General features: G+C 42.6%; 1 non-coding gene across 1 annotated transcript; it reads left to right on the top strand.

The window, feature by feature from the left end:
• The first annotated feature begins 17,108 nt into the window (after positions 1–17,108).
• trnaa-ggc lies at positions 17,109–17,180 on the top strand. Its single transcript has one exon. It is a non-coding gene; the product is annotated as a tRNA-Ala (tRNA).
• The last annotated feature ends 6,301 nt before the right edge of the window (positions 17,181–23,481 follow it).

Below are 23,481 nucleotides of genomic sequence, written 5' to 3'. Positions count from 1 at the left end.
AGCATAAGGAGCTCTGAAAGTCTCGGATTATGGCAGTGCTTGGATGGGAATGTTCTAGTTCAACAATAAACATCTGTAAATGTTTGGCATGTGAAACATCATTTGTTAAACTCCTTATGTAAGTGTTACCTATTCCTCCATATTTGGTTCAAACAGACAATTTACACACATCCTTATTTGAAATTTGTAACATGACTAGTTATCTCTAAAAGTAAGGGGAAGAAATAAACAGCATTGGGGAAAATGTGCAGACATTGGGGGTGAACAACAACAATTAATATTAATAATAATCCTTGCATTTGATATAGCGCTTTTCACGTCTTCTAGGTGTCTCAAAGCGCTTCATAGAATAAACTGTAAAGTAAATTGACTGTATACTTGTGGGCGAAATGCGGCAGCCAATTGCGCACAGCAGTATCCCACAAACAGTCGTGGATTAAAATGACCAATTTATTATTGTTTTTTTCTTGTGGGATTATTATCAGGCGTGTGGAGTAAGGAAACTTGCCCAAGGTTTCACCCTTGGGCAATTGGTGTGAAGATTAAGTTCAAGAGAGCAAAAGAAGAGGTAGGGGGCAGCACTGTGGCTAATCAATACAGTTGTGAAAGTAATTAGATGATGAATAGTTTGTGGAAAGGAGGAAAATTAATTACATTTGTAATAGTGCCTTTCATGTCAGGAGGACGTCCCAACTGGCTGAAAAGTGAAAATGCACTATTCTTGAACCAGAGGTCAGTGCACTATTTGTGATTGCTGGTTTGCAGCTGAAATTAGGTAATTTGTTACTAGATTCACTAAATGATCATGAAAACATGATTCTGAAGGCTGGCTAAGGACTCACTGTTACCAGTACTTTCCTTTCCAACCTCCTATTTGGACCCCTTTTCGGCGATAGTTCTTGGCAGTCTGGAAACAAACCACAGCCTCTCCTCCCGAACCAGAAATAAAATAATTCTTAAATTTGGTATGCCGCCTTTCACATTGGGAGGATGTCATGCAGGACGTCTGCTGCGCAGGTTTCATTATGAAGTGGAGTGACTGTATATCTGTAGGCAAATGCAATAACCCAACTGCACACAGCAATGTCCCACAAACAGCCATGTTTGTGGGACATTGCTGTGTCCCACAAATAACCAATTTTATTTGGGGAATTGTTGGTCAGTACACCAGGAAAAACTCCCCTCCACTCACTCCATGGTTCCTTCGGACATTGCTGTGCGTAACTTGGTTGCTGTGTTTGCAACAAAACACAAAACATTTTAGTATATCCTGTGAAGCACTTTGGGATGTCCTCACATGAAAGGCTCTATAGTATCAAACATAAGGATTATTCTTCTTCTTCTTATTATTATTATTATTATATTATTATACCTCATCAAACGTGGTCTCAGCCACCTATCCGCTCCCCTCCTCAGCTTCCCTACCCACTACCACCAGCAGCTCAGCTGATCACATTCTGAATTCAAGCTCCTGGACGTGAGCTCAGAATCTATGCTGGAGGGGGAGAAAGAGTCCTACATTGTTAGTTTTGGCAGTGCCATCCTTCTGATTTGAAGTCAAACTGAGAACCATTCTAGCTTTTCAAATGGATGTTGGCGATCCCATGCCACTATTGGATATGGGAAGGGAGTTCCTCCCAGTGCCCTGGCCAAAATTCTACATAATCAAATATACAGTCACTCCACTTCACAATAAATCCTGCATGATTTGACAACATGCATTAAATACACAGTTAATCCACTTTACAAAATATTCTGTGAAGCAATTTGATGCATCTCAACAATGTGATAAAACGCTGCATCAAATGCAAGGATTATTATTGTTTACTGCAGAAATATTTCTATATTTATATAATTACTTCCAAGAAAAAGGCGCTGGATAGTAGAGTATTTGCACCCCAGCCGAGATTGGATTAGTGAAGGATGGGGCCAAGGTGGTGGATTATCGAGGGAAGATGATTGAAGGAAGGGTTAAAAAGAGGAAGGTCTTGAAACAGTTCTTGAAGGAGACAAGGGAAGGGATGAGGCTGGTAGGGTTTGAGAAGGTCGCTGAGGTAAGGTAGAGCAAGACGATAAAGGGATTTAAAATCAAATCACAAATCACAAGCTCACAAACTGATAATTAACGGATATCATTTTATTCATTAACCTCCTGTCGTATAAATACTGTAATTTAAAATTAGAAAGTTGTGAGTTCAAGCCCCCAAGGACTTTGAGGTTACATTTCCGCATGACCCCAGGTACTAACTTGAGGGGGTGGAACTTACCAGCAATTTCCCCACGTCGGTTAATGTTTTTACCACTCAGGAGCTTTATTGCTAACTAAAAGAATATGTTAATAAGAAACAAAGTTGTTAATTAACACGAGCCACAACACAATTTTCACCCAAGGACCGCAGTGGGTGGAGGAAAGAATATGAAATACTTTGAAGGCTGAATATCTGAGGACATGCCGATCCTTCTTAGAATCATAAATCTGAATGCTGCAGCATTTTCCTGCATATACACAGTCACTACATTTTAATAGCATGTTCTGTGAAGCACTTTGAGATGACCTCCCGACATGAAAGGCACGATATCAAATGCAAGTATGATTATTATTATAAATTTCAATTTACTAAATGCATACTAAATTTATATACATTCTAATTAATCTGACTCATTGTGATACAGACTGGCTGCTGCTACAATAGCCTACACGGGAACAGTCTATATTAAATATAAATGATTTTTTTATCTCCAGATCATCATTCCTTTCATGATTGTCATTAATTTACGGTCCAGGTGGACGGAAGGAACCTCCCTCCCTTCTGCTATTTATAATAATTATCCTTGCCTTTGATTCTGAGCCTTTCATGTCAAGAGCACATCTCAAAGCCTTTTACAGGATTTACTCTAAAGTGGAGTGACTGTGTATTTTGTTGATGAATGCCTATATCAACAAAAGTTGGTGCAATGGTTCTCCTGGTTTATATTCCCTCCTTGTCAAAATTTACACCAAAACTCAAATTAATTGACTACTGATTTCATTGTTGTTTGTGAGATGCTGCTGGCACAGATTAGCTGCCCAGTTTCCCTATATTGTAACTTTCAACAATAAGAATAATAATAGTAATCCTTGCATTGAGCCGTCTCAAAGTGCTTGAATATATTGTAAAGTGGATTGACTGTATATCTTGTGGGCGAAACGGAGTAGCCAATTGCGCACAGCAATGTCCCAGAAACAGTCATGGATTGAGTGACTTTTTTTTTAAGGGATCATTACTCCCGGAAAGTTATCCACAAATTGACTAACAACCGGATTACTGCTACTTAAACAAAGGTGCGTGGAGTAAGAAAACTTGCCTAAGTGTTCGCCTCGCCCGGGAATCAAACCCAGGTCCTCTCGCTTGCAAGGTGAGCGTGCTAACCACTACACTAAGGGACTCCACATACACAGTGTCGCTTTAATCTAAAACACCTCCAAGTTAATACCTGGGGGAGCAAGGAGGGAGGGAAAGACCTGAAATTCCAGGCAGCATTTCATAGCAACACAGACGATGCCAACATCTAGTGGGATTTCCCCCATAACAAGAGTGCATCGATTCCGCTACATGGAACCTCAACCAAAATTTCAGACCTCTGTTCTCAGGTGCAGTTTTGAAGCAGTTGTACTTCTGAAGATTGAACACAGCATTGACTGAATTTTGGATGTTCAATGGCCATCTTCGAATCCGCACTAATTGAAGCTCCCCATTGTGGATATGAAGAGTGCAGATCTGAGGCCTGTATGTGCGTGTGTGTGTGTCTCTCTCTGTCTTGGTGTGTCTCTAGAGCGCTCTGTCTTTCTCTGTCCACTTACTTGCCTAGATTGGATTTCTCCACCTCACGCTCTTTGTGTAAAATTATGTGCAACTAAAAATGGCCTGCATCGCAGCCCAACTTTACTTTCACAGCTGAGCCCCCAATATGGATAAGGGCGACATGTGGTTATCCTGTGTGAGGATAACAAACTTTCTATTATAACTATTTGCAGAGTTATGTAATATAGTTACAGTTTTCTCACTAGGTTTATGTGGGTAAGTGTTGCTACCTCAATGTGCATTGCTCTCACTGTGCTAACAATTAACCTCAAACAATTCAGTGCTGTGCTGGTTCTTGTGTAATTAATCCCCCCAAATTGCTTTCAACACCATTATCAGCAGTATTCCACACAAAAAGTATTATTTAAGCTGAAAACATACTGCTCAGATATAAGGTCAAAGGAACAAAATCTACAATTGTTCTGCTGAGTGTATTTCACAGTGTGTTCCCAGCATGTATCTCATTCACCATTACAAAGGGGCATGGACAAGAGCTCCGAAGAAGAAAGATGATTTAATTACACAACACAGAGAATGGTGGAATGGAAGTCTCAGAGAGGCAGTGGAGGTCAATTGGGTCAATAAATTCAAAGGGACATTCAACAGTTATTTGGTAGAGAAATTGATTGAAGGGTATGGGAGATATTATTTAGGATTTTTTTTACTATGGGACCTCCTTTGCCAATCCTGTGCATTCTTAAATATACAACAACAACAGAACTTGCATTTATATAGCACCCTTGATGCAAGGTTGAGTCTCAGAGAGCTGAATTTAATATAATAATAATCCTTGCATTTGATACAGCCTTCCACATTGGGAAGTCTCAAAACGCTTAACAGTGGCAGAGCTTTCCGCCAAGCCAGGTGGGGGCGAGGGGGAAATGGCCATAAACACGGTTGAAGAATAAGGTCTTCAGGCAGGACTTGAAAAGGTGGAGAAAGGTGGCAAGGCGAAGGGATTGAGGGAGAGTATTCCAGAGTTTTGAGGCATAGTGGCTGAAAGCCCAACGTCCAATGGTAGGGCGGTGGGTGCGAGGGATGAGGCAGGTGCCAGTCGAGCGGAGGCACCGAGTGGTGGATTGGGGAGTGAGAGGTTGGAGAGTTAGGGAGGTGCCAGGGAGTGAAGGGATTTGAACACGAGAGTGAGGATCTTAAAGTCGATCCGTTCAGTGACGGGGAGCCAGTGGAGCCTGGCCAGACCTGGTGAGATGTGGGTACAGAGTTTGATCCGGGTAAGTATGCAGGAGGCAGAATTTTGAATGAGCTGGATCTTTTGAATACTGGAGCTTGGGAGACCAGTGAGGAGTGCGTTTGAGTAATCCAAGCAGGAGGTGGCAAACAGATGCACGAGGGTTTCGGCTGCATTTGGGGTAATGTGCGGTTGGAGGCGGGCAATATGGCGAATGTGCAGAAAGGAGATTCTGTTCAGGGACCAGATATGGTGGAGAAAGGACAGTTGAGGATCGAACCAAACCTTAGATTGCACGGTGAGTCTGGGGGGAGCTCAGGGAGGTTGAGTTTAGATTTGCAGGAGTGAAGACGTTGACGGGAGACAAGGAGTATGGCTTCCATCTTGTCCACATTCAGCTGCAGGAAGCTGGCACTCATCCAGGCCCTGATGTCTGCCAGACAAGCTGAAAGAACATCGGCAGACATGGAGTTGATACTGGAGGAGGCAAAGTAGATTTGTGTGTCATCCACATATATGTGAAAGTTTACTCCGTGTCTGCGGATGACATCGCCCAGAGAGAGCAGATAGATGAGGAACAGAAGAGGGCCAAGGATGGAGCCCTGGGTACCCCGCAGGTGACCAGGCGGGGGCGGGAGAAAAATCATTTGCCGAGATGCAAAGGTGGAAGTTGGTTAAGTAGCACTCTTACCACGCGAGTGAGGTCCCAATAAGGTGGATAAGGGAAGAGAGGCAGTGAAGGAGGATGGCGTGGTCGACTGTGCCAAATGCAGCAGAGAGATCCAGGAGGATGAGGAGGCAGAGGGAGCCCTGGTCACAAATAGAGAGAATGTCGTTTGTGGCTTTGACAAGCGCTGTCTCTGTGCTGTGGGGAGGGTGAAAGCCAGACCACAGGGGCTCGAGGAGGAGTGGAGAGAGAGGTGTGACCGAAGTTGACCTGCAACAAAGCGTTCTAGGACTTTGGCAAGGTAGGGTAGGTTGGAGATGGGACGGTGGTGTGCAAGATTAGAGGGATCGAGGGTGGGTTAATGAGGAGGGGTGTGATGACAGCGTTTTTTAGAGGGAGTGGAACAGAGCCTGAGGTTGACCGTGTTGGCCATGTTAGTCCCGACGCAACTGTCCAGGGCCTTGGGACGTCCTCCCGACGTGAAAGGTGCTCTATAAATGCAATCTTGTTGTTGTTGTTGGCCAGTAGGGGGGAGAGAAGGGGGAGTTGAGTGACCAGCAGCTGGGTGAGGAGGGGGTCGAGGCAGGTGATGAACTATGTATCTTCCGCATCTATATGCCACTTACACCGGAGGTTTCCCTACGTCTGGAATGGAATGCTCACTAACACTATTGCCTATGCCAATCGAACAAGTCCCTGGCCATTTACTTTAATCCAGTTTCACTTTGTAATAACTGGATAAGATAGGACTCTTCAGACTTGGAATAAGAGATCACAGAGAAGGTCATTTTGAGGTATATAAGATACTCAATAGGATATGAGAAAGTAAATCCAGAACCAGACTTGAATCCAAATGCAAATACGTCTGCCTTTAAATGTGCTTGAGACAAAAGTTACCACCTTTGCATTTGTATCGAAATGTCTGAGTGAAACAACTCAAGTTGACTAAATGCATTAAAATACTGCATTTTCAAATGCTTCAATGAATATGATACTTCGGTTGACAAGGTGGCATTTACTCACAATACAACACAACACAAACGTATAGACACACTCATATATACATCACAATGCTTTTGTTCTGTCTGTTGCATTTTTTTCTGCACAAATAGAAAATGCCACGTACACATTTGAACCCAAATCTATCCAGAACATTATTTTCGAATACATCAATACAACAGTTTGTTTTTAACTGTGAAGAGCAAATTCAGGACAGACACCAGAAATTTCTTTACAAAGATGGGAATTAATTATTGGAAAAGATTATCAGGAAAGATAGTAGAGACAACAACAACAACAACAACAACAAGATTCCATTTATAAAGCGCCTTTCACGTCGGGAAGACGTCCCAAGGCGCTGCACAGTTGGGTCATGACCCGAGCAGGGGGAAATGGTCAGGGTGAGGGGAGGGAAGGGAGGGAGCGAGGAGGGGGGAAATGGTCAGGGTGAGGGGAGGGAAGGGAGGGAGAGAGGAGGGGGAAATGGTCAGGGTGAGGGGAGGGGAGGGAGGGAGAGAGGAGGGGGGAAATGGTCAGGGTGAGGGGAGGGAAGGGAGGGAGAGAGGAGGGGGGAAATGGTCAGGGTGAGGGGAGGGAAGGGAGGGAGCGAGGAGGGGGAAGAGAGTCGAGAGGGGAGCTGAAGGCACGGTCAAAGAGAAAGGTTTTGAGACAAGGGTGTTGGACTCATTCATGAAACACCTTGATAGTAATGGAAAGAATGTAGGGTGTGTATTCTGGACTGATGAGATTAAATGGACAAAAAAGAACCTTTATCATCTAAATCTTAAAACCAATCTTATTTACGGAGGTCATTTTCGTTTCAGAAAAAAATGGCTTCAAAATTAAGACTGATTTCCACAGCTTCCAAATTCATCAGGTTCATAACTAATAAGAGTAAAGCCAGTGAAAAAGGTCCGGCATCTCCCCAAGATTTAGAAAAACTGAGTAAAAAAATTGCCGGTTGCCATGGAGAATGATGCTTTTGTACTCTACAATATGCACTGATGTGCACAGGCTGTGTGTGTGTATGTGTGCGCCTTTCTATATAGTTTTCCTTCATCCTCTCTGAGTCAGTCTGATTCGGTTATTAACGCTCTCCTGTGGGTCAAAGCCGCAAGTCAGGACTTTAGGCTCACAGTCTGGGCTGACACCCCAGTGCAGTGCTGGGGGTGTACCGCTTTGTCGGAGGCGCCGTCCTTCAGAGGAGACGCTAAACCGAGGTCCCGTCTGCCTGTTCAAGTCGTCATTAGAGATCCCAGGGCTCCGTTCGGAAAAAAAAAGAGCGCGTCTCTCTCCTGGTGACCCGGTGGCCAACAATCCCCCAAATAAAACTGGTCGAGGGCTCCGTGGCTGTTTGCCGGGCACCGCCGCGCGCAAACCGGCTGCCGGGTTTGGCCGACGAGTGACGCGGTCCGGTCCGGCCGTGTTACGGTGTCTGGCGCAAAGCCGCTTCGAGACGTCTCAGCGAGTCCGCAAGGCGCCCGCCCCGCCCCGCCCCGCCAAATGGGAAAGCTTCGGCCCCCCGGGACAAGTTGGGGGTGTTTGCACCGGTTTCCTCTCCGGTTGACCCACTCGAACAGGAGAGAACGGTGGACTGTTGTTGTTATTATCGTCTCACTTACCATTGTTGTACCCGGATTCCTCCGCCTTTTTTTCCGGCGCTCTTTTCCAGAACCTTCTCTGAGCGGTTAACCGGCGGAGTGGGTGCGGATGGCCGGGTTGGGGGGGGGGGGGGGGAGAGAGGGCGGCGCTGCACACGGCGTCGACGTCGCTTCTTCTCTCAAAGGGCCTTAATTTGAGGTAAATTCACGTTATTTTCGGTCGCGTTGCATTTGTGTCTTTCCCCCCCACTCTGTGCTAACATTTCTTCTGGTGTTTGGGGCGTTGCTGAGGACGCGGTGTCCAAGCGACGAGGGGAAAATGACGCCGCGAGAGAGAGAGAGAGAGAGAGAGTAACTCGGTCGGAGAGAGGAGTAATTGTCAGTCAGAGAGTAACTGTCAGTCAGAGAGAGAGTAGTAGTTGAGTCAGAGAGAGAGTAACTGTCAGTCAGAGAGTAACTGTCAGTCAGAGAGAGAGAGAGAGTAACTGTCAGAGAGTAACTGTCAGTCAGAGAGAGTAACTGTCAGTCAGAGAGTCACTGTCAGTCAGAGAGAGAGAGAGTAACTGTCAGAGAGTAACTGTTAGAGAGAGTAACTGTCAGTCAGAGAGAGTAACTGTCAGTCAGAGAGTCACTGTCAGTCAGAGAGAGAGAGAGAGAGTAACTGTCAGAGAGTAACTGTCAGTCAGAGAGAGTAACTGTCAGTCAGAGAGTCACTGTCAGTCAGAGAGAGAGAGAGTAACTGTCAGTCAGAGAGTAACTGTTAGAGAGAGTAACTGTCAGTCAGAGAGTAACTGTCAGTCAGAGAGAGAGAGAGAGAGTAACTGTCAGAGAGTAACTGTTAGTCAGAGAGAGTAACTGTCAGTCAGAGAGTCACTGTCAGTCAGAGAGAGAGAGAGTAACTGTCAGTCAGAGAGTAACTGTTAGAGAGAGTAACTGTCAGTCAGAGAGTAACTGTCAGTCAGAGAGAGAGAGAGAGTAACTGTCAGAGAGTAACTGTTAGTCAGAGAGAGTAACTGTCAGTCAGAGAGAGTAACTGTCAGTCAGAGAGAGTAACTGTCAGAGAGAGAGAGTAACTGTCAGAGAGTAACTGTTAGTCAGAGAGAGTAACTGTCAGTCAGAGAGAGAGAGTAACTGTCAAACAGAGAGTAAATGTCACTGAGTAAAACAGAGAGTAACTGTCAAACAGAGAATAAATGTCACTGAGTAAAACAAAGAGAGAGTAACTGTCAAACAGAGAATAAATGTCACTGAGTAAGACAGAGAGAGTAACTGTCAAACAGAAAGTAACTGTCATGGACTGAGAGAGAGTAACTGCCACTAATCATCGAATAGTGAGAGTGACTGCCACTGACTATCAGAGAGAGAGAGTATCTGTCACTGACCGTGAGAGAGTGTAACTATTATTGACTGTCATAGAGAGCTGAAAGAGAGAGAGAGAGAGAGAGAAAGAGATTAATTGTCACTGTCACAGAGAAAGAGAGAGAGAGAGAGAGTAACATTAAATAACCATTAAAAAGAGAGAGTAAATGTCTCTGACTGAGAGAGAGAGAGAGTAACTGTCACTGACTGTCAGAGAAAAAAAGTAACCGTCATTACCTATCAAAGAGAGAGAGTAACTGGCACTAATCATCAGAGAAAGTAACTGACACTAACCAAGAAAGAAAGAGACTTGTCACTGGCCATCAGAGAGAGAGAGAGTGTATCTGTCACCGACTGTGAGAGAAAGAGAATGTGAGCGTAACTGTCACTGACTGTCGGAGGGAAAGGGAGAGAGAGAATCTATGACTAATTGTCAGAGTAGGAGAGGACAATATTCCATTTTTAATGTCGGGAAATTGTTCAGATGGACATTAAAGCTCCCATGGCCCTATTCAAAACGAGAAGGGAGTTTATCCCGGTGTCCTGGCGAACATTCCCCCGAATAAAATTGGTCACTCACTCTATGGCTGTTTGTGGGTCACTCGCTCTATGGCTGTATTTTCGCCGCAAAATACACTTTACAGTAAAATCCTGTGAAGTATTTTGAGGCATCTTGATGGCATGTAAAGGCACTCTTATCAAATGCAGGAATTATTATAATAATATAATAACAAGACAGTATAAATTGAAGATCATTACCAACGAAACAAAAAGAGAGGAAATTTTTGTTATTAGGATTTGTCAAAATGATGGCTTGAACGTAATTAATAATAATAATAATCCTTGCATTTAATATAGCACCTCAAAGTGCTTCACATAATATATTATAAAGTGGATTGACTGTATTTTTGTAATATAATATAATAGATTTTAATATGGCATTAGACAAATATTTGAAAAAGAAACATATAAAAGGAGGTGGGTAAAGGATAGGAAGAGTATAAGCTCTTTCAGAAAGCCTGCACAGGCCCAGGGGACTGAATGGTCTCCTGTGTTGTGAAATTCTGCTATTCTATACACGGTGTAAAAACGCGGATGGAATGACAGTGAATGACAGTGGACACGAAGCAGTGCTAAATTGCTGTCAATGCAGAGATTCCTGCATTGTCGCACCCAGCAGTTCAGGATCCAGCACTTTCGGCTCTCCCCTTGATGAGCAATCGTACGCAACTGGGAGATTACACTCACGATCTTTCCAAACAAGGTCCCTTGGAGACCTGACCCGATTTATTTTTAACATTTATTTCAAACAAAAAAAGCATGTACCCCGTGCAATATGGTTTCAACAAAATTAAGTCTAATTCTATTTTTCACTGGACTATTGCAAAATTATGAGGGGTTTCGGTAGATTCAATAGGGAGAAATTATTTCCACTGGTGAGAGTCAGTGACCAGATGGCATCAATTTAAGATAATTACCAAACAAGCAAATAGGGAGGTTAGAAAAATGTTTTTCACACACAGACAGTTAGGTTATGAAATGCCCTGTGAGGAACAGTGGTTGATGCAGAATTAGCTTTCAAAAGGGAACTAGATAAATATCTAAAAGAAGAGTGTAGTATAGAGTGTAACTACAGAGGAAAGGGTAGATAAATGAGACTGAAAGGACTGTTCTCAAAGAAGCCGGAACAAACAATATGGGCCGAATGGCCTGCTTCTCTGCTGTAAATTTCCAATATTCTAATGAACCAGGGACGAAGATCAAGATCAACATAACAGAATTACTCAGTAGTAAAAAGCCTCCACAGCCCACAATTAAGTAACTGTGTGCTGCAGACTTCCAGACACTGACCAATATTGAAGGAGCAGACGTCCCTCGGCCAAACAGTAGACAAGTAAGTTTCCTCACTCCACACACCTCTGTTTACCTGGCAATAATTAGGAACTCGGTTGTTAGTTGATTGGCTGATCCCTTTCCGGGGGCTAATAATCCCTCCCGTGTTTTGCCCACAAAATACACAGTCAATCCACTTTAAAATATATTCTGAGATGACTCAGCAACATGGTAAGGCACGATATCAAATTCAAGTATTATTATTTGTTTCTAATCATTATCCAATAGTCTTTTTTTAATTGCGTTATTAATTTAGATTCCATCTGCCTTTTGATTCAGGTGGTCAGAATGGGATTCCCCTCTCTCTTCCCTCCACTCCCCTCCACCGGCACCTCCACCTCACTGCCACTATTTCAAAGAAATGTGTGGAAAGCAGGCAAATTCCAAACCTGATTGCCGACTTGGATTGTTTCTTGCACAGAGCACACAGAATTTTGGCAATTTTTAAAAATTGACTCGCCTTTTTTTCTGTAGGTCTGAAAATAATCTATTCAAGCCATCAAGCCCAAACAGGTGCTATTATCGATGCAGGATTATTATTATTATTTTTCTTACTAGAACAAATAATAGTGGAACATTGCTTTTCCATATGCAGGATAATCCCTTTATCCACATCAGGGCTCAGATGTGGAAATCATGACAGGTTGTAACTTTAGCAATGTCAGCAAATAGTTGCGTGCGGTAACTGTGTTCATGATTTGTAACTGGGTTTACATTTCGCCCACAAAATATGCAGTCAATTTACTTTACAGTATATTCTGTGAAGCGCTTTGAGATGTCTCGAAGACGTGATAAGGATTATTATTATTTAGATTTTCCTCGAGCAGCGTGTGATGGAGAGATCTGATCTGGCAAAGTACAGGATTAAAGAGATACACATAAAGAACTAATTAAAGGGAACAATAACAACAGCAACGGATTATAATGGTAAAGTGCCTTTCAGGTTGGGAGGACGTCCAAGGCGCTGGACAGTCAAGGATTTGCAAACGAGCTGTGGTTTGGGATCAGGAGCGGTGGAGGGCAGGGAGGGTTGGGGTAGGAGTGTGACTGAAGTCACGGTGGAAGAGGAGGGTCTTGAAATGAGCCTTGAAGGAGGCAAGGATGGGAGCGAGGTGAAGGGACTGTGGGATGGCGTTCCAAAGGATGGGGTCAGAAAGACTGAAGGCCCGACCACCAATGGTGGGGCAGGCAGAGTAGGGGACGTGGAGCAGGCCAGAACCAACCATTGAAAGAGATAATGTCAATTTACCGGGGATATTTGCCGCAGTTCAGTTACACTCAAATTTTCTGAAAGGTGGATATCTTCCCTAGAAACTTCCAGCAACAGGAAGTTGTGCAGCCAGTCATAGCCTGGAATCTGACAGACACTTGGATTACCTGGTTAGTGAGATTACTAAGCAATGTTACCTAGTAACTGTGCAATAAGGAGGAGCTACCCAACGATGGAACACAAAGGTATCCCACACGGCCAATAACTAGCAAATTATTAGAATATGAGCATTCTGTTGCCTTAATAATAGTAGTAATGTGCTCCGAGATGCTGCCCCGCATGAGGACACTATATAAATGCAAGTTGTTGTAATAATCCTTGCATTTGATATATTGCGTTATCACATCAGTCTCACAGCACTTCACAGAATATACTGTAAAGGGAATAGACACTATTTTGTGGGTGAAACGCGACAGCCAATTTGCCTTCCAAAGCTTTGCTAGCTGCTGTCTCCTTTAGGCTGCTTATTGTATCACAAGAACAATCTCCCACACAGTAATGCAAGACGCTGTGAAAATCTTACACACAGCTCACGGGACCAATTTATGCTTATTAAATTGCCAACTAAAGCAATTTTTAAAGGCAAGGCTCCAACAAATGCTACTAGTGCAAAATGCACAAGACAGTAAGAGCAAATAAATAGAACTCGCATGCATTAATATCATGTAAAATATTGATCAGTCCCTTCCATGTCCAGAAAGGTATTAATCATGAAAGATTATTAGAAAGATAATGGTACGTTGTTGGCTGCTTAAAAGTAGGGTATATAATTCCATTAATAGCATTGTATCCCACATATCTACATCAATTACAGAGCATTACCAAGAATACAAATAAACAGGGATATAAATATGCCCATAACCATTTCAAAATGAAAATAATGGTAGCCTTAGAGCAGCTCTCTGCAGCAACTGCAGACAATATACACATAACATAGACTTTAAAAGAGTGGCGTTGATGCTTTCTCAAAACTCTTCAAAGTTGACACTTGGAAGTCGAAAGTTTGAACAAATAATTTCTATTCTCTTAATGTTGCAGGGAAATCGCCTGAGAAAGGCAACATTTTAGGGAGCCTCCCAAACGTAATCGCTTGCTTTGAGCAATGTCTTTGGGTGCATTTCAAGCAAATGGCATGACGAGTAATACTTTAGGAATCATCTAAAATCAAATGAACCTGACACAAACAATACTTTGGGGACCATGTAATACAGATGATTTGATGTAACCAATGCTTTAGGGAAATTCTAAGACAAATGATGTGCTGAACACAATACATTGGGAATCGCCAAATGTGAGCAATGCTTTAGGAAGAGCCTGAGATGAATGATGTAAGCAATAAGAAAGCGACATAGTAATCCAATAATCCACATTCAGATGATGATCAGCTGCATTTCTTCCTCTATGCATTCTTACCCACACCAAACTCCGCTCCCCGATCACCCCAGTCCTTGCCAGACTGCCCTGGCTGCCTGTCCCAGAGAGGATCGACTTCAAGATCCTCACTCTTGTCTTCAAATACCTCCACTCCTCTGCACACCCCTACCTCTCTGACCTCCTATCTCCTCATAACAGTGCCGTTACCTTTGCTCCACTGGGACTGGCCTCCTCCTTGTCCCCCGAGTCCTCCACTATCGGCGGCCATGCCTTCAGCCACTACGCCCCTAGGCTCTGGAACTCCCTTCCTCACTTCCTTTGCCTCGCCCCCTCTCTTCCCACTTTCAGGTCTTGGCTGAAGACCTTTCTTTTCGACCGCAGCTTTGGTCAGCTTTCTTCCCCTCCCCCTGGCTCGGCCCCGGGATCCATTACTGTGAAGCGCTCTGAGACGCCGTCCAGTGTGGAGGGCACTATATTAAACCAAGTTGTTGTTGTTGTTGAAAGAGTTAATCTATGCTTTATCACAAAAAAAGAGAAACAACAACAATTTACCATTATATAGCGCTTTTCACTTTAGCAGAACATCTCAAAGACTGAACTTGAATTAGGAGCTAGGAGGGAGTTGGGGGTGGAGTAATACTTTAATTCGCATTTATTGTGGTCAAAATTGAACCTGGGGTGTGTTGAAAACGTAGCCAGTTGATAACTTTATTTGTCACAGTTTCCCACACTAACCATTAAACCTACCAGCCTGTGGATCTCAGAATCGGACCACTGATTAGTAGAAAGCTGCTTAACTCCACAAAAAAGGCACTGATAAGCCAGTATCACGTTAACCGACTCTTCCAGGCTTCACTCTATGGGTCTAAATTATTCAACACAGTCAGGTTCAGACTATCCTACTTGGGGGTCAGGGGTGGGGAGGGCGTGGGGGAGGACCTCCTTGGAGCTGAACTGACAACGTTTGGCAATAGAATGTCAGAATCGAGCCAGTCCTCTGCGGTAGTCTCAGTAGTCCAGTTCCTGAGCCAGTTTTCCAGAGCTGATGACAGCACAGCCAGCCTAGCTCAATGGCAGGACCTGGTAGGGCAGTAACTGAGTTATCCTCCCACTCAGCTCCTGTTAACCCTGCAAGTCAAAGCCCTAACTGGTAGGGTGCTGCTAGCTGGACAAGCAGCAGGAAAGCTTGCCAGAGAGTGCTATCAATGGCAAGCTATGTGGTTTTAGCTGGTTGGACTCCAGCAGTTACCCCAACCCCAACCTGGGGTCCCAAAGCCTTGGCTTTTGCCAACCTGCGCCTAATACTTTCCGAAATTAGGTAAGCAGGATGCGAGGTAAGCAGGGAGAGAGTGCCCATTCCATCCCAACAATCTATCTCTGGAATTCCTATGTGCAGATGGGATCATGGGATTCTCATCCTGGTTTGGTGATGGTTTTCTGCACATGTCAGACACCCGGCTGACCAAAATATAACAGTCAGGTTCAGACCCAACCATTGTGACTGAGTCAGGGGAAGATGTCAACAGCAATAACAACCTGCATTTATATTGCGCCCTTCACACAGGATAGCGTCTCAGAGAATGTCACACGGATTGAACATTCTTACAGTGTAGAGTGCTGGCTGTTGTTTTTATTCATGTCTTACACTGTTCACTAAAAACAACAATTTTCTCACAATGTCTTTATAACTGCTGTGGCTGAAAAATGATTTTAAATCTTGATATTGGGATTTTTCTCTTATTAGTCAATATCCATATAGCTGAGCTTCACACGCTCCTGTTGTGCTCAGCTTGAATGAACGGTGAAAGGATTCAATTTGTGTTGCAGCACACAGGTCACTCCAGCTAAACAGCTTGTGTTTGCGAATCTGTTGTTTGGTGATAGAGGAGGTGGTATTGGAACCTGAGAGAGATTATGCAACTGATGCAGGTGCTGGAATCTGAGCGTGACACAGATTGAAGGTTGTAAATGAAAATGCTTCATACTGTGCTGATAATAAAGAAGCTGAATTAGTCTGCGTGTGGCCTGCACACACAGATACACACACACACACATATTAGATGTTATACAGACGGACACTTAATATGCATTAGGCACATACCTTTACCTACATGTGCACAAATATATATCTGCATTCTTAATAAAGATGGTATCCCATGTTCCACATTCCCTTTCGTACATATATATATGTACACTTGTATTACAATAATCCTTTCATTTGATATAGCACCTATGAAGTTGTAACATCAAATTGGTAATTGCTGTCAAGTATTGGAACTGTGTTTTTGTTGGCAGCCATTTGCACACAGCAAGGTCCCACGTATAGTCATGAGGTGAATGAGCGATTAATGTGGAGGATTATTGACCAGGACACCAGCAGAAACTCGCTCTTGTATATCGGTGAACATGAATAAACTAAGTGTTGCAGCAGTCAGTGCTTGTCTCAGTATAAACTATGAGAAAATTAGACAAAGGGAACTAAATTAAGTCCACTTATCCCATGCTAGCGTTCTCACAGTAATTTCAGCAATAAATAATGGGAACGTTTATATAAAATGGGTGCAATGAGGTGTCATTAATTACACTTTATTATTCCCTGATACAAAGCGACTAACTGCGATGCCTGAATTTTATCTTGTGGAGGTGCATGTATTTTATTTAAGCAACCAAACTGATCACATGTCAGCCACACAATCATAGCCATAAATCAAGTCTCTCTCTCTCTCTGTGACCCAAGCATGTCAAGATAATTGCTGACTACATGCATCTTCTTACTGCTGATCCGTTCTTTTTCTCCCCCCAATTTCTCTCCTCCTTGTAAGGAGGAATTTGAGGGGCAGACCATCACTTGGGGCAAGGCAAAGCCTACCAATGGGTAGGGTGATCCTTGTTGAATACTAATTAATAAATAAGGAGTCCTGTAGCTCAGTGGTTAGAGCGCTCACGTGGCAAGCGAGAGACCTGGGTTCAATTCCCGGCAGGACGAAACCCTGGGCAAGTTTCCTTGCTCCACATGCCTGATAATAATCCCTCAAAAAAAACCAATAATAAATTGGTCACTTCAATCTACGACTGTTTGTGGGACACTGCTGTGTGCAATTGGCTGCTGAGTTTTGCTCAGTCAATTCACTTTACAGTATATTCTGTGAAGCGCTTTGAGACGTCTAGAAGATGTGAAAAGCGCTATATCAAATGCAAGGATTATTATTATTATTAAGGACCAATTGATGAGGATGAGACACAAAGAAAAATCAATAAGAAGAAACCAAAAAGAGGAAGATGTTGGATACTAATTAATAAATAAGGACCAATTCACCAGGACCAATGAAAGGGGATCAGGAGGTAGAGAAAGCAGGAAGAACTGAGTAGAGGGTTTTTGGTGACTTGATTTCTGTAACTGGTGAGATGAAATAAAAGTGTGTTCTACACATTGTTTGCTGAGAACATAACAATCCTAGCTGGTCAAGCAGAAATAAATTTCGCTGACTGTGTTCACAATGGGAAGCTACCTTGTTTTTGCTGATTGAACTCCAGCAGTTATCCCAACATAGACTCCCAAACCTTGCCTCATGCGAAACTGCACCTAATACTTTCCAGAATTAGTAAGCAGGGAGCGTCCCTCCAGAGAGAGAATGCGCACAAAATGTGTCAACGGAACTAATCGATTAATAGCCAGGTTTCTACTTACTGCTACATAAACAGAGGGGTGTGGAAACTTGTCCAACATTTTGCCTGGTGGGAATCGAACCGGACTCCAGATGTATAACAAGGAGACATGTGAGCAATGTGGACTAGAACACCTTTTCAGACAATGTCCAGCAGAAGGGAAAATGTGTTATATTTGTAACAAAAATGGGCATTATGGCAGAAAGTGCAGAAATAAAAAACATGGGTGAAATTGAAATGGTAGGAAGAGTAGAAATAGAAACAAAGTATAAAAATAAAGTATATAAAATACCAATTTACATAGTGAAAGTACAGGCAGACTCATTTGGTCTATAGGACATAATTAAAATGGGACTGATGTAAAGAATACAAAATGTGAAGAAAGATGAAAATAAAAGGTTGGAAACAGAAGAAATAACAGGGGAAATACAAACACGCTTCTCGTAAGAGAGGGTTAATGAAAGAGGCGTATGAGATAAGGAGAAAGTTCAATGTAAAACCAATAACACAGCCACTGAGACGAGTGCCTGAAGCCATAAAAGAAAGATTGAGAAAAACATTAAACGAAAATGGAAATTGGGAAAATCAAAGAAAGTAAAAAAACCTAGTGATTGGGTGAGTGCAATAGTGATTGTAGAAAAGCCAGCCAGTCACTAAGAATATGCTTAGACCCACAGCAGCTAAATAAAGCCATACATAGAGAACATTACGCAATGCCTACGTTAGACGACACACATGCCATGCTGCATGGAGAAAATTTATTTTTGACACTTGATTGTTCTTTGGGATACTGGCAAGTTAAGCTGACAAAAAGCAGTGCGTACTTAACAACATTCCTAACACCTTTCGGGAGATACTGCTTCAGAAGAATGAAGTTTGGAATAAAGCCAGCGGAGGAGATATTTCAGAGGAAATTAGCACAGAAACTGGAAGGGATACCAGGGTGATAAATTACATAGATGATATGTTAATATTTGGAAGGACAAGGGAAGAACATGATGAACGTCGAGAAAAAGTACTGAAGAAATGCTTCGAGGAGAATGTAAAGTTAAATAGAGAAAAGTGCAAAATAGGGATGACGGAGGTCAAACATCTGGGACATATAATAACATAGAAAGAGTTAGAAATGGAACCAAAGAAAGTTAAAGCAATAACAAAGATGCCAGCAACTCAGGATAAGAAGGGGGTTAAAAGGCTAATAGGAATCATAAGCTGGGTAGCCCGGTTTATCTCAAATGTGGCAGAAATCAACAGACCAATAAGAGAATTGGTAAACAAAACGCAAAGTGCTGCAGATGCTGGAAATCTGGTATAAACACAGAAGTAGCTGGAAACACGCAGCAAGTCAGGCAGCATTCATGGAGAGAGGAAAATGAGTTAACGTTTCAGGTCAATGACCCGCGTTCTGATGAAGGTTCTGATGAAGAAATACATGAGGGACACTGGGGCATGGAAAGAGACAAGCAAAGAGCTAGAGAAATAGTATTTTTGCATAAATAACAACAACAACAAAATTACATTTGTATAGCGCCTTTCGTGTCGGGAGGATGTGGCAAGGTGCTGGACAATCAGTGTTTCAGACCTGAGCTGGCGGTCAGGATCAGGGAGGGTGGTGGGCAGGGGGGGGGAAGGAAGGTGACCAAAGGCACAGTCGAAGAGGAGGGGTCTTGAGACAGGTGTTGAAGGAGGCAAGGGAGGGGGCGAGGCGGAGAGACTGCAGGATAGAGTTCCAGAGGGTAGTAATTTCAAGGATCACAGTTTCAGAATTGTTGGAAGAAATTTAGGGGACAGGTTAAAAGGAATTTCTTCATTCAGGGGATTAATCGTTAATGGTAGAAATTTATTACCACAAGTAATTGGATCAATAGAATAATATAAAAGCACTTGGATAAGCATCTGAACAATAAAAAACATTAAGGGATGTGGGGAGAGAGATGCCAAGTGGGATTAATAATAAAAAGTGAATGATAATACAGGTCGCAGTGGCACAGATATGGTGGACCTAATGGCTTCCCAGGATGCTGAAAATTGCTATGGAATTCCTTGATCTCACATGTTTTATTTGTGTAATCATTTGAAAAGTGAATAAAGAATGATGTTAAACTGTTGGCAAGTTCAGATCACTTGTCTGTTAGCTATTCTCAGCCAGAGTGCACTTTGGATGTGGGCAGGATTGGGCTCTGTGATGCTCCTGTAGGCAAATGGCCTACGAACACTCATTGTAAAGTCTCACACATGAAGACCAGAAGACCAAAAGGCGCCTGTGGAAACTGTCCCCAGTGGAAGGGGAAATGAGTCGAACACCTTCAGAAGAAGTGGTGGGGGAGAGAAAACTAATTATCTGAGATTATTTCCTTTTTCCACTTGGCAAATTTGCACAGTGCCAAAGGAATCAGTTATAACAACTCTATCATGATGAATGCATAAATACCCCCTTCCGCAGTGAACTCATCTATACACACCCCTGTGTAATGTGCTATTAGCATTAAAACCGTGAGCCATTAGAAACCCACGCTGTCAAAGATCATACATTTACAGACCAGCAGAGAATATAACGGTGAAACCCACAAAGGGCTGTTACTCCGGATGAGCAGAGAATCATCCCCGGCGGCTGTTGAGATTGTATTCACAATCTGCTGCTGATAAAATTCTGTTTGTTAGAAAATTAATTGGATGTACCAAAAGGAGAGAAACATTTAAGATGGAGAGTGGAATGTGCTCTGCACACGCTCTGTTCCATTTCTGGTATCAGTTCTGACATCTCCTCTCACTTCACTGATGCTGGTAGTACATTATTTTGTGAAATCATGTTCTATCACTTCATTAGTTAGGCAGCACCATTGCACGTTATGTAATATGTATTGTAAGGCTAGTTCTGCAAAACCCTTCAAAGATGCAGCATTTCTTCATAAGCAGGGCCTTCAAAATAATTTTTTTTCACTTGATCGTTGCTAAGTTATTTCATTATTCACGTTATTTCAGGATTGATCAGACAGGGGAAAAACCTTGGAAAGATCTTGTGCATGCTGGAGTATATGGTTTTGATGCCTTTTTTGTGATGTCATGAAATTAGGAAATCCAGGGTTTGCTACCACAAATAGCTACTGAGGCCTGATCAATAGAATCGCTCAAAAGAGACCTAGAGAAGTTGGCAAGGAAACATTGGACAAAGTAAACTTGGAGGTGAGAAAGACAGTCACCAATGGAAAAAACAAGGCTTGTCAGTGTTTTATTTGCTGGAAGAAGATATTACCAAGGGTGTAATAATATTCATCCTTGCATTTAATATAGCACCTTATCACACATTCAGATTTCTCAAAGCACTTCACAGAATATACTGTAAAGTGGATTTACTGTGTATTTTGTGGGCACAACGTGGCATTCAAAATAATAGATATTTCATGATTTTGGTTCTCTGGGCTTGTGACAGTGCAATCAACTCACTGTTTCCTCTGTCACGTGAAAAGGTCCAACCGACAACAAAAAATGGGCATTTGTTCCACATGCTTGAACCTGCGGCTTTGCATCTCACAAGCAATCTCCCAGTCATTGCCCGGAAGATAGAACATCTCTCTTCCCTCCCTCATGTGGTGCATATTCCAAATCACTTCCCAGTGGGGTTTGCAGAGCTAATAGTTTTCATAACCTAGATGGAGGTGGTGCCAGCCTGGCTCAGTCGGTCGTGCTCAGCTGGTAGTGCTCAAAGCTGATTCTTTTTACAGCTGCAGATGAAGACTGAATTTAAGAATTTTCCACAATTTGGCAATATCTTAAATTTTAAAGCAAACTGTTTCAAGTTAAGACAAGGTGCATTTTCACGCCTCAAATATCTCTATCACAGGATATCAATACAGGGACTGAGCGATAAAGTCCATCTCCAACAACAACAACTTGCATTTACATAGCGCCCTTCAGGCAGGACAGCGTCTCAGAGCATTTAACAGTGAATCACGATCTTTCTATCCATGTACTTCTCTGGGTTAGCTATCTCCACCTCCTATTGCTCAAGTAAAATCATGAACATGGTAACATTGTGCACAAATAAAAATGTCACCAACATCTCGCTCTCACTTTATTTTCACATCTGAACCCAAAATGGATAAGGGCACATAGAGTTATCCAGTTATAGGATAAGAGGCACATCTTATTTAGAGTTGCCCATAATGAGATTCTCTCTGTCATTCGTTATGGCAGCTTTTCATTTTTCATTCCCCATGCTTAGAATTTACTCTTATCAATACATAATCCTCCAGAATAATCAATCATTTGCCCCATGAAACATTGTCATGCTTACTACATTTATAATAATCCTTGCAATTGATATAGCCCCTTATCACGTTGTTGAGATGTCTCATAGCGCTTCACAGGATATACTGTAAAGTGTGTATTTTGTGGGCGAAATGCGGCAGCCAGTTGCGCACAGCAATGTGCCCACAAACAGCCATGGAGTAGCCAATTTAATTTGTTAGCTGGGACACCGAGCGAGAAACTCCCTTATCTCTTTGTCTAATGCCAATGGTATCTTTAACGTCCTACTGAACAGTAATTACATGTCAACCGCTTTGTGACATTCTGACATAATACAGTTCTATAAAAAAGGAATTTTGCAGTTTGGCTCTGCAAGACACTCTCTCATCTCTGTCATTAGGTCGTAGGTTTAAGTCCCACATCAGGGACCTTGAGCTCACAGTCCAGGTTGACACTTCAAGTTGGGGTAGGAATGCATTGTTGGAGGTGCCGACCTTCGGATAAGATATTAAAATCCGTCTGTTCAGGGAAAGATAAAGATCCCTTGTTGATATTCAAAAAGAGAAAAGACATTCTCTCGCTATCCTGACCATCAATCCTCCCGATAAATTGGTCATTCACTTCATAGCTATTTGTGGCACGTTGCAGTGTGCAATTTGGCTGCTGCGTTCACCTACAAATAATGCAGTCACTATGCTTAACGATAATTAAGCACTTTCAGACTTTTCAACATAATAGGCATTATATCAAATTGAAGCATTATTATTAAATTATTATTATTAAGTACTGACTGTGGCAGCGTGAAACAAAGGCTGTTTGTTTTCACAGGGGAAAGTTGATTAATTGTGTGTAAGAGATAAACCGGATTGTTCTTGTATCTCCAGCTATTAGTTTAACCTGTTGTAACTCAGACTGCTCTGTGTGCTGCCTGGAGCTACATTGAGCAAAAAGACTCACTGAACAGATCGATTTCAAGATCCTCACACTCGTGTTCAAATTGCTTCACTCCCGGGCAACTCCCTTCCTCTCCATCCTCCAACTACAACTACACACATAGGACCCAAAATTATGTACTAGTTGAACTATGTTAAATACATAGCAGCAACGGTCTTGAAGGTTTCTTGCAAAATCCACTTCTTTTTCTGATAGTTGTCATCTTCGATATTGTATGGGTACTTTGTTTTTGCATTCATGACCACTGCTCACCTTACAAATGATACCCTATTTTTCTGGCAACAATAATATGTGAAGTTAATTAAAATGCTATGTTTGCTCCATGCTCATAAATATCCCTCTTATCAGCTCCAACTTAAAAACTTATTACATCTCAAAACAGTTTCAAGGCTTTGGTGACACATCCGATAGCATAGGAA

The sequence above is a fragment of the Callorhinchus milii genome, unplaced genomic scaffold (genome assembly GCF_018977255.1).
Source record: "Callorhinchus milii isolate IMCB2004 unplaced genomic scaffold, IMCB_Cmil_1.0 Scaffold3, whole genome shotgun sequence".
Classification (NCBI taxonomy): domain Eukaryota; kingdom Metazoa; phylum Chordata; class Chondrichthyes; order Chimaeriformes; family Callorhinchidae; genus Callorhinchus; species Callorhinchus milii.
This window is presented reverse-complemented; position numbering and strand designations above follow the sequence as displayed.